This window comes from Neovison vison, chromosome 5, assembly GCF_020171115.1.
Source record: "Neovison vison isolate M4711 chromosome 5, ASM_NN_V1, whole genome shotgun sequence".
NCBI lineage: Eukaryota > Metazoa > Chordata > Mammalia > Carnivora > Mustelidae > Neogale > Neogale vison.
In genome coordinates, this window is record NC_058095.1 from 126,494,649 (window position 1) to 126,507,344 (window position 12,696).

The 12,696-nt window shown below is 35.6% G+C and overlaps 1 pseudogene; it reads left to right on the forward strand.

Moving 5' to 3' along the window:
- Positions 1 to 12,007: 12,007 nt before the first annotated feature.
- LOC122907461 lies at positions 12,008 to 12,479 on the forward strand (annotated as a pseudogene).
- Positions 12,480 to 12,696: the final 217 nt, after the last annotated feature.

Below are 12,696 nucleotides of genomic sequence, written 5' to 3' on the forward strand. Positions count from 1 at the left end.
TCAAGAAAATGCCCCCCAAAGCAGTCAAAGACTTGGAAGAATATTGCTCTATAAACCAGTGTTCTTTGTCCATCAATAAGTATACAGTAATTTTAAGAAATAAGCAAAATATGAAATGACTCTTCTAATATTGACACTCATGTTGTAAAACAACTCAATTATTCAAAAGGCATTTCTCTTAATTTTAAAGAATATCACATTCAATGGATCACCATTTAATAAATACACCATTAGCACATCATTGTTCAATTATATGAAGACTAAACTACTAGAGAAATGATCCATTTTATAAATTCTTTCTATATTTAGAATTAAAATCTGTTGTTTTGTGATCTCTTGCAACTTTATGTCACACATTATCATCTTCTTTTCATTTAGTAGAAGCATGGGGAAAGAAAATGTACTATCCAGTCATGGTTGAGTTTCTTTATGTTTCACTTCAGTTTTCTGGGCATTACTAGTAGCTTTTATTTCACAGTTGTTTCTTGTTTAAGTCTCACACAAGATGACAACAGCATGGGGCAAATCATTTCTGGCTTAATTTGAAATGCTGTTTTCAGGGTATTTTAACAGCAGCAATTCTCATATGAGCAAGTAAAGATCATAAATGTTATCTGTATCTCCCCAGATAAACTACAAATAGAAAAACAAACACACACCAGAATTTGTAAAGTGATAAAGGAATTTAGTATGTTTTGCCATGCCAGTAGAGTTTCAACATGGGCAAAATCTATATATATGAAATTTGACATACTCTTAAAAGGAACAAGGTGAAAACAAGGAAATAAAAATACTTACAAATCAGGTAAACTCTACAACGGAAATGCAATCTAAATATATGCTATCCAGGTAAAATATATGTTAAGTGTCAAAAAAGTTAACAATTACAAACTCATTGCTCTGTGCGTGTGTGCATGTGCATGTTTGTGTGTGTGCACATGTGTGTGTGTGTGTGTGTGTGTGTGTGTGTTGAGGAAGGAGGATTCCTAAGAAGAAACAAAAACAAAGAACTGATTAAAGTCATCTGATTAACTTATTGAAAAAGGTAATAAAATTACTGTAACAAAAATAAGTTGATGTAAACTGGGGAGCAGGAACTGTGCCTTGTGGATTCTTATATCCTCTACCTCAAGCAAATGACCATCCATCTCTTGGCTAACAGCAAGAATGAACAAGTAGGAGGGCCAATCCACTCTCATTTAAACACAGTCTATCACTAAAATTGTCAATCTTCATCCTAACTTGTTTTAAATACTTGAAAATGTTATATTGAGCAGATACCATTTTTTTCTAATGTCATTTGTCATGTTTTAAGTATAAATCCTTACTAATTCGTCCATTTCATCACTGTTTGTAAACTTTTAGAACTTCTTAAATCTGGTATAATCTCTGAGACCTATCTGTATTTACTGATAATCTGATTTAGAGTGAGCCCTTGAAGGTTGCAAGCAAAAGTATTTTTATGTCCTCACCATCTCAAATTAACATTGATAGTGACCTCTTTGCATGTAGAATTATAATAAGACCTCATGTGGGCTTTTCTATATCATCTCTAGGTAAATTCTAACCATCAAACTATATAATGTGGCTACTTCTCCCAAGATCTAATATTCTATTCCTGTATAATTTAAGCATAGGATTACATCTGCTTTTTAAAAAAGCCATTAAATTACATAGACAATTCATATATTTTTTAGAGATTTTCTTTATTTATCTGTCTGAGAGAGAAAGAAGCAGGCTCCCCACTGACCAGTGAGCTTGATGGGGAACTAGATCCTAGGATCCTGGGATTATGAACCGAGCCAAAGGCAAACACTTAACCAACTGAGCCACCCAGGCATCCCAAAATTGTTTGTTTTAAACAAAAACCCCAACCTTTTTCACATGAAGAAATCAGGTTACACTTTCTTTTCTGTATATATGAAGTTGATGTTTCTGAAACTCATTGTAAAAACAATTGTGTTCTAGTCAAATGCAAATTAAAATATTGGTTGAGAAGGTGATGACCTAAGGCACATAAGTACCGTGGACTCTGAGAAACAAACTGAGGGTTTTGGCGGGGAGGGGAGTAGGTGTTTGGGTGAGTCTGGTGGTGGGTATTATGGAGGGCACGTATTGCATGGGGCACAGGTGTGGTGCATAAGAAATAGATTTTTGAACACTGAAAAAAAATTAAATTTAATTTAAAAAACAAAATTCATTTATTTATAAATATGAAGGACACTATTTTCATATTTTGTATATTAATTAAATTATTCTGCTTAGACTGAGGAGAATGAATTTGGAAAAGAGACAATACTTTCAGAGATATTGTCTGAGAGTCATACCCACATAAAAAGTGATTGGGGAAAAGAACACCTGAATGAAGTATGTCAGCCTCTATTAGGTATGACTAAACTTTCTTTTGCTTTTGTTGTAGAATTTATAAACACTTCTCTTACCCATCACCTGCCTTAATGCACACTGCTTCACTCATATATGTTATATATTTTCTCCAAACAAAAGTAGGTCTAGCTATTGCCCGGTTAGCTTGGTAGTTAAGTGAACAAATATAAGCTCAGATAAATTAGTTTTGATTTCCATGAGCTTGCCATCATAATGATATTGTGAATATCTGTAGTCAAAGCCAGTTATTTCTAAAAATTAAAGGGAGTATATATAACCTAGTGAAAGTTTTATTTTTATTTATTTTTTAAAAGATTTTATTTATTTATTTGACAGACAGAGATCACAAGTAGGCAGAGAAGCACGGGGGAGAGGGGAAGCAGGATCCCTGCTGAAGAGAGAGCCCAATGCAGGGCTCAATCCCAGGGTCCTGGGATCATGACTTAAGCCGAAGGCAGAGACTTTAACCCACTGAGCCACCCAGGTACCCCCAGTAAAAGTTTTAAAAGGCGTAGTCTTTTGTGGGGAAATGGAGAAGAAGAAACAGACTGTTAAATTAATCATGCCAAAAAAATAAAAATAAAAATGTAGTCCAAAAAGTTTGGTTGTGATTGGGTGGCATTAAGATTAAAATGCTTAAAATGGAGATTTGTTTTGATGTGTTTTATTTTGTTTTTTTCCTTATGAAAAATAGTTCTTAATTTGTATTTCTAAATACAAATGTAACCATGAAAACTTATTGTAAGGAGATGCTTTTTTGAAGGATTTATATCCTGTTTCTTTCCTACTTCCTCCAGCATCAGTATTGCATCATACCTTAAGACAGATCTAATCAGCAATATTACTTTACTTCCTCTGACTTCTCATTTGAACTTAACATTTTTTTCTCTCCAAGATTCACAGATAATAGTTTTTGTTTTCTTTTTTTTTTAATGTGTCTCATGGCTTTTCTAGTATCTTCCTATTTTTTTAAATAATTTTTTAAAAAGATTTTATTTACTTATTTGACAGACAGAGATCATAAGTAGGCAGAGAGGCAGGCAGAGAGAGAGATAGGGAAGCAGGCTCCCGGCTGAGCAGAGAGCCTGATGCAGGGCTTGATCTCAGAACCCCAGGATCATGACATGAGCTCAAGGTGGAGGCTTTAACCCACTGAGCCACCCAGCGGTCCCTATCTTCCTATTTTTATAAAGAGTTCTCAGCTTATTTTGCCAACCCCCTTAAATCTATTAATAAATTATTTTTATATTAATCCTTTATCTAATAAGCATGTTTCCAGACATAATGAATTTTCTGAAATATATCTTACTCATTAACAAATGCCTTACGTGATTGAATCAATATTAAAATAAAGATACATATGTCTAAGAGATTAAAAGAAGCCTGCTTAGGGCAGCATTCCAAATTAAAATTCTACATTCACTTCTTCTTTTACTTATTAAGAGTAAAAACAATAAGCTCTCTAAAGGAGAGAATTAAATGCTATAACTAAATAGAAATGCAAATTACAGCTTTGCTTATACACCATATCTTATCTATATGATTGGCAAACATTCAAAAGTTTGCAGAAATACTTTGTTGCCAAGGCTACAGAGAAGCTAGAACTCCTACATTTTTGTTGGGAAAGCAAAGTGGTACAACCTTATGGAAGGGAATTTGGCAAATTACATATGCATTTCCCCTTTTACACTGAGATCTCATTTCAAGAAATCTATTCTAAAATACCCTGGCAAAAATCCAAAAACACACATACACAAGTATATCTTATTGCAGTAGTATTTGCAATTTTAAATAGTGCTTGTGGATACAACTTATTACCCATCAATAAATAAACTGAAAAAATTATGGTACCGGGCAATAACAGGGTCCACATGGGGACTTTGTCACTGTAAAAAGTAATAATTTATACGTCTATATACTTTTATGATGTAATATCTGGGATTAATTATTTTAGAAATAAAAAGTAGAGTAAGTAAAGTGTGTAAAAGATGTGAGCAAGGTTATTAATTTACTGTCTTTCAGCTCCTAATCAACACTTCTTTGTCTAGAGCAATATCCGCTTCCTAACAACCTCTTCTTTGCAGCTAGCAAAAATGCTCAACCTTGTCAACAGAAAGCACTAGAGTGACATTGTAAGGAAACAGAGATAGGATTTCACTTCCTTTCCCTGTTCTGGTACTGTTTCCAGTTTTCCTTTTATTAAACATGATTGCTAAGACCCATTGACACTCATATTGTAAGAACAAATACATATTAAAAATAGAGGCTTAATTCTCCTTGTTAAAAATAAGGGAAGAGACTCCCATCTTCCTCCCCTTTTTTAAAGTGTTTATTTTAGAAAACTTGTATGTTTTTTCTTTGCCTCTTTGAACTGAGTATAAATCTATTTAATGAGTGAAAGAGTATCCCAGGAACTTGGGAACCTGTCAAGGCCTGGGAACCATATCTTGAAATGCAAGATATCAGCCCTTATCTCCCAGTTTCCTGGCTCCAAGTTCTAAACCTACCATTTCTCCTGTCATAAAGATACTATATATATATATATATATATATATATATATATATATATATATATTTTGTATTTATTTATTTGAGAGAGAGAGACACAGTGAGAGAGGGAGCACAAGCAGGGGGGATTGGGAGAGGGAGAAGCAGGGTTCCCGCTGAGCAGGGACCCTGATGTGGGGTTCGATCCCAGGACCCTGAGATCATGACCTGAGCTGAAGACAGACGCTTAACATCTGAGCCACCCAGGTGCCCCCACCTTTTTTTTCTTTTAAAAACATTTAACAGAACAAGTGGCTACTCCAATTACGAGGTGATTTAGGATGAGCTATATGTAACAAATGGTGCGGTAGAGTCCTCTTAATCAAGGATTAGTTATTGTTTATTTTGAAAATAATGTATAAAATGTGTTGCTTGGCTATATACAAGGATAAGATTTCATAGTATCTATTGCAGATTTTTTGCAATCTGTTTAGAAAATGTCTGTGATGCCCATCACATTATGGTTTAATACTCTTTTAATAATAAAACTGATTTTATTTCTCTTCTTTTGTAGAGCGGTTTTCTCAGGTATCAGGAGATTGCATTTTCAGTTCTATTTCCCAAACAATATTAGTGGACCTCACAGACTCTCCCAACATGAGGATGCATTTATGGCAGGTTTTAGTCAAGCTCATGGGACATTTGTCTACCTACGCCTACAGCCCAAAGTAAAGAGCATCCCTGCTACTACCTCAGGCCACACTCTCGCAATCAGTGTGCTATTCTATGAGCAAGTTTCTATCATCACTAAGACAGCGACTTCCCTACCTAACAACTAGTTCTTACTACCTGCCTTCCCTGTTTCCCCAGCAAGGCTGTGGCAGCATACTCCATCAACTATCCCAACCTAGTAACTACATCTAGAGACCTGATGTGCCCAACCCACACCTTGTGACAACTGTGAGTGACTTCAACAGCATAGCTCCAGCTCATACTCTCAGGCAATTTGCTTTTACGCGAGTAAAAGCTGTTGGCTTCTGAGTCTGTCTAATCCTTTTGAAAGAGATTTGAATCTGTCTCTGGGTGGGCGTCCTCCTTTGTCATCACTCTCCCTTAGTCTATAGATAGTAGCTTTGTGTCTGCCTTCACTAATTTTAGATCTCCTCGAGTATTTCCTTACCTCTTTAACTAGTTGACCACTTTTGCCTAATTGTACACTCTATTAAAATGTCCTTTCTCAAAATAAGAGCTTTTTCTGATTCCCAATTGGAGCTGACTGATACAGAGTTGATACTGGGAGTGATTCTGGCAGACAGCCTCTCCTGGATGGGATTAGATTGGGTATTAATGTAGTGCTGAACTCCTTATAAATGGTCACTGGGAAGCTAGTGTGCACAGCTTCTTATATACCAAGTCATCACATGTGGTTGATGAAGATAAAATTCTAACAGAAATAGGTACCTTGAGAGACCAAGAGGCGGCTCCACTTGACTGTTTCCAGGGTAATTATGGACCACTGTCTTGAGTGTGGTGTTACATGCATTCCTTTGAATGTGCTGCTTATAGAAAGAAAATCACCAGCTCAAGTCTTCAACTCTCAACTTAAATTCAGTCTGAAAACTAAAGAACTTCCATGACAGCCATAAAATGATCTGTTATCTTTTATATCATCAGAACCAATATTGTTTAAAAGAAATGCATAATTTAATTTTGGTCACACCTGGGTGGTTCAGTCAGTTAAGCATCTGTTTTGGGCTTAGGTTATGATCCCAGGGTCCCAGGTTTGAGTCCCGTGTCAGGCTTCCTGCTCATCGGTGAGTCTATTTCACCCTCTCCCTCTTCCTTTTCCCCCTGCTCATGCTCTCTCACTCACTCTTACTCTCTGTCTCTTGGCTCAGGTCATGATTTCAGGGTCCTGGGATCGAGTCCCGCATCGGGCTCTCTGCTCAGCAGGGAGCCTGCTTCCTCCTCTCTCTCTCTCTGCCTGCCTCTCTGCCTGCTTGTTATCTCTCTCTGTCAAATAAATAAATAATAAAAATCGTTTAAAAAAAATCATATGCAGCAGAAATACAACAACAGCTGGATTCACAGACTCAACAAGTTTCTCATGGGACAAATGGGGTGCAGGTTAGGAAAAATAAGAGACCCTGAAACTTTGGACCCGGATGAAACTGAGGATTTGGGATACTGGATTAAAGAGCCTTCCTTGCTCGTGGGAGTGTCATGCTGTGGTGTTTCTTTTCAGCAACTTTGCTTCTCTATACTTGAAAACCTGTAAAACATTCCCCAACCCCCCCCTCCCCCAGGGCACATGCCAAGAAAGGGCATGTTCATTCTCCTCAGCTCTGTCACAGTCATCTTCTATCATAATGAGACTCCTCCTAATGTCCCCTCCCTACCAAGATAATTAAACAGAAGCACTGTCATGCCCTTGGTGAAATTGTAGGTATTAAGGCCATGATAAATGTACTTTAAAACTCATCCATAGTAACAAGTACTAAATTCAATGGACGTCACCTATTTAGTCTACACCAAGTCAGGGGGTACTTGAATAATAACTGTATTATTTCTAGCTTACTTTGGGTTTAACTTAGTTGAAACTGCTATTTTGATTTAATTTCTTTATTGGGCAAATCATCACCCCTGGTACTTGGTATGCAGCTATTGGTTTGGCTAATACTGACTTCCCTATCTCAATATATAAAATTTATGAAAAGCCATTTTTCCTTACCTAGTAGGGTGATGTCAATTCTGTTCCTTGTCATAGTATTATCTGTAAATATTTTGGTTTTTTTCCTTTTATTTTTTTTCATGTTCCACTGCTTATTACTGATTATAACATTTTGATTGGATCTAATGAGTAGGAAGTATTTGAATATCTTAGTATGACATATTCCAACTGGAGGAGGAGAAATTGACACTCAATCTTAGAAATTAAGTTTTATTGGAGCAAAGCTATGATCATCTGTTTACATATTGTCTTTGGTTATTTTTATACTAGAGCAGCAGAGACATACATATCTATCAAAACAACATATCTATCACAGATTTTAAAATATTTATTATATCCTTTGCAGAAAAAGTTTTCCAACCCTTGATATAGAGGGTAGGAGATAAGCACAAAACTTTAGGGTATTGCTACCTAAATGAAGTTTCTGGGGGTTCAGTGGTCTGCAGCATGCAAAGACCATCCTTCTAAAGTGAAGAAATTTTGCTGTACCTTGCAGCATAATGCATACATTTTTTTGTTTGTTTGTTTGTTTGTTTGTTTGTTTTGGACTGAAGGCAACCTATACCACATTTGAATGTGAGAAAAAATGTGGATTAAAGAAAAAGAATGAATCTCTCAGAATAGGCACAGATTTTAAGGATATTTGAATGCCCACCAAAGGGCATCCACTGAATCAGAGAATTTTAGTAATCATATAGATAATGTAGATGTGAGTCATACTCTCTCCCCAGATATCTTAAGTGCTTGTTCAACTGGTTCATAAATAAAGTGGTCATGTTGGGTGGGGTTTGGCAAATTTACAGTGGGGAGGGGACACTAACATTACATTTTATGAGAGATCCTTTAAGACAGATCAATATACTATTGTTGCTACTACATCTGAGGGCATAAGAGAAATTAATGAGTTACTCTACCATGAGTACCAGGGAGTATTATCATGATAATGAAGAGTTTCATGTAGAGAAATGTTAGTGAGACAAATTCTTTCTGGAATTTTTCCCCCAGTGGGTCAGTCAGAATTTAACATGAGAATCTCTGATGTCCGAAGGTCTCACTCTACAGACAGTGTCCTGTTAGTTGGCAAGTTAGAAGCCTCAACTGCCTCAGTCCTGACTGCATTGTTATCAAACTTCTACCAGTAGAGGTAGATGATACAATTCAGAGGCCTGTGCACTAAAGTTCCTTGGGATTACTTGGGCAAATTTATAATGCTCAAATTTTCTGGCAGTCAAAAAAAAAAAAACAAAAAACAAAAACCCTATCACTATCTGATTACTCTTTTCCTTAACTTTTGAAGTGTCTGTTAGAAACAAATCTGATGGCCCTGGATCCTGTATATCCGCCACAAAATGCCTATCAGTACCTCAGGATCTTTTTCTCACTCCCATCCTCTTGGCTGTTTCTCTGCCTTTCCATGGGCTGAATGAATGGTTCTTGGTTTGGGCAAGTTAGGGAGGTTGGAATAATGAACCCTCCACAAACAAGAACTGAACTCAATTATTCAACTGAACTGGAAACGCCAGGACCTAACACTTGTGAGGTTATGTTAGAGAAATTGTTGACTTGTGCCTCTTAGCAGATCAAACTACAACAAAGATGTGAGGCCCCAATAGTTGTAACCAATGCTTTCTTACTATGGGTCTCTGGAACTATGCTTCTTCTCTGGATTCAACCCTAGGAATTAATTTATTTCCCTCCTAAAATGGTGACATGAACCTTACAACTAGTCATGAAAGACTTGAAAATATTAAAACAAAAACAAAGCATTACCAGTAGATCATATAGGCCTCACATGACTAAGATGATTTCTCTGAAATGAGCTTAAACATGGTTCCTTGGTGAATTGTTCTTTGACAAATTCTGCTGCTTGGAGTCCTGTAGAGGACAGCCTTAATTAAGTTCTCTGTGAGACATACAGAACAGATTTGATCCCAGGCACTGTTAGTTACATTATTCAGAATGCCCAACAGCAGTTTACACATGAGGAGATTCAACCAAAGCCAAGACGTTGTAAAAGCAATAGGTGAATATTACAGGGAGACACTGGAGTCTCTTACATTTCTGTGGGTCGTGTAAGCAAGGGCACAAACTGTTCTGTTTTGTCTTGGCTTTTTTTTTTTCCCCCTATCTTTCTGGTATGTTTGCATGATGAACAATCTTGGAAAATACAGTGTCTCTTTCAGAACAAATGACAGGTATCCTTACTCTCTGTTATAAAAGATTCAGGTTCTTTATGCTCAGGGTTTCTCTTCTGTAATGTAACAAACTGTTTGTACAGGCATCTTTCTTGGCCAATCAGTGTTGCCCATGTGGGACTCAGGTCCAAGCAGACCTGAGGCAAATATGCTAATGTCCACGATTTTTGCTATGCTATCAATAATAATGTCATTTACCTCTGACCCAAGAGTCTCATCTCTTCAATCAACATCTATAATAATGTGGTGAGCTAATGCATTGGTTTGCAAACGGGATAAACATTTGGACCCATTACAGTTCTTGATATTCCTATTCCTTTTCCCAATCCTATTGTTTTTTTCTCTTTGGTTTTATCATAGAATATATTTTGCTTCTTTATCTTGCTTTCCCCTCCGAAATTTCTTCCTAGAATATGCAACCCATTAAATTAGGGGTTTGTAGCTTTTTGATTCACTGACGTTGTCTTAGTTCTTAGAAAAGTATCTTGTACAGAGTGGGTGATGAATAAATATTTATTTATTTATTTATTTATTTATTTATTTTTAAAGATTTTATTTATTTATTTGAGAGAGAGAGACAGTGAGAGAGAGCACGAGCGAGGAGAAGGTCAGAGAGCGAAGCAGACTCCCCATGGAGCTGGGAGCCTGATGCGGGACTCTATCCCGGGACTCCAGGATCACGCCCTGAGCCGAAGACAGTCGTCCAACCAACTGAGCCACCCAGGCGTCCCTGAATAAATATTTATTGAATGAGTGAACAAACTCTGTAACTACAAATACTTATCCCAATAACAAGTAAAAAATTTTAAAACTAACTACCAGGACATATTAATCTGATCTACACACAAATAGAGTAAAAAATAGTCTTTTTTGAACAGAAAAATAGAAAAAAATATTAGTTTACAGTAGAAACAGAACTGAACTAATTCAATGAATTAATATATAATAAAACCTACTAGATAAAACAAAGCTATATTATAAATAAACTCTCTAGTTTTTTTTTCCTTTCTCATAAAGATATGTTTATATAGTTATGTAAATAAATAAATAAATAAATATGACAATAATAGACATAGAAAGACCAATTAGAAATCTAATTAAAGAAAAAAAAAGCAACAAAACAGGGAGACTTCAAAGATTACCTACCACAGCAGAATCTTAATGGAAAGACTTGGGATTTTCCAGCACTATGTATGGTCCCAAGAGGAAATCTATCTAATTTTGAATAGAAGAATTAGCAAGTCTACATGGCTAAGAAAAATAAGCCACAGTACCAATTATAGTCTTTGTTGGTAATGTAAGTAGTAATTTGAATTTCTTTAATTTTTCTTCTTAATCGATCAAACAAAATTATTTTTTCTAATGGTTTAGATGAAGGAAAGGGGTGTTATTTATCAGGTTTCTCAAAATCCACCCATATTACATCCAGCAGTATTTTTTCTAAGGAGGTAATGATAGATAAGCATGAGAACATTTATTAATAAATACCACATTAATTGAATAAATATAAAACATAAAAGGGTAAAAATCAAGGTAAAAAAATGACTAAAGCCTAAGTGTATAAGTGATTTTGAATACTTATATCTTATTATTATTATTTTAGAGATTTTATTAATTTATTTGAGATAGAGCACACAGTAGCTGGAGTAGAAAGAAAGGGAGAGAGCATTTGAAGCAGAGTCTGCACTGAGCACAGAGCCCCCACTAAGGGTTAGATCTCATGACTGCAAGATCATGACCAGACCCAAAACCAAGAGTGAATGCTTAGCTGACTGAGTCATCCAGCACCCCCAAATGCATACATCATTAAAAACTAAGAATAGAAGGGAACTTAGTTTAGTAAAGGGATCTTAAAAATGTAGAGCTAAGTCCTCCACAGTGATCAAACTTTAGAAACATTTCAGTTCAGCTTAGTGGGAACAAAAACTGCTATACCTTAGTCATTTCACATTATACTGGAAGTTAGCTAATTCTATAAGACAAGGAGAGGTAAATGAGGATCCTGATTATTGGCAAGAAAGAAATGAAAATATAATTTGCATAAAATATAACTGCCTAAATAGTACATCAAAAAGTATTTTAAAATTTATTTTGTGGATAGAAAATAAGCAAAAAAATGATTATTGAGTTTATAAAATTATAATAACTAATTAAAAAATACAATAGAATCACTTTCTGATCTATTGTCTGTAGTGGAACCACCAACAAGATGTAGATTTTTGTGAAAACCCTAATGGGGAAGATCATTACTCTTGAGGTTGAACCTCCAGATAACTATAAAAAATGTAAAAACCAAGAGCCAGGGTAAGGAAGGAATTCCTCTTAGTAAGCAGAGACTGAGTTTTGCAAGCAAGGGGAAGATGCATGTACTTTGTATGACTGCAATATCTAAAGTCCACTCTTCATCTTGTGTTGAGACTTTGTGGTGGTGTTAAGAAAAGAAAGAATAAGTCTTACACCATTTCTGAGAAGAATAAGCATAAGAGAAAGAAGATTAAGCTAACTGTTTTGGAATATTTTAAAGTGGGAAAGAAGAGCACAATCAATTGCCTTTGGGGGCGTGCCCTACAAAATGTGGTGCTGGAGTTTTTATGGCTAGCCACTTTGACAGACATTATTGTGGTAAATGTCTGACCTCTTGCTTCAACAAATCGAAAGTCAGGGAATTGTATAGGGGTTAGTAAAATACATTAACTAAAATAATAATAATAATAACAATAAGCAATAGAATAAATTTTCCATCAACAATAACACAAGCTTCTTAGAAAACACCAAACTTTAAGAGACATTAATGGAGAAATTAAAAATATCACCTTAACAACAATCTGACGAGGCAGAGATTGTCCATGTTGATGGATGACAATACTCAAAGTATAAACAGATCAATATATCAAAACT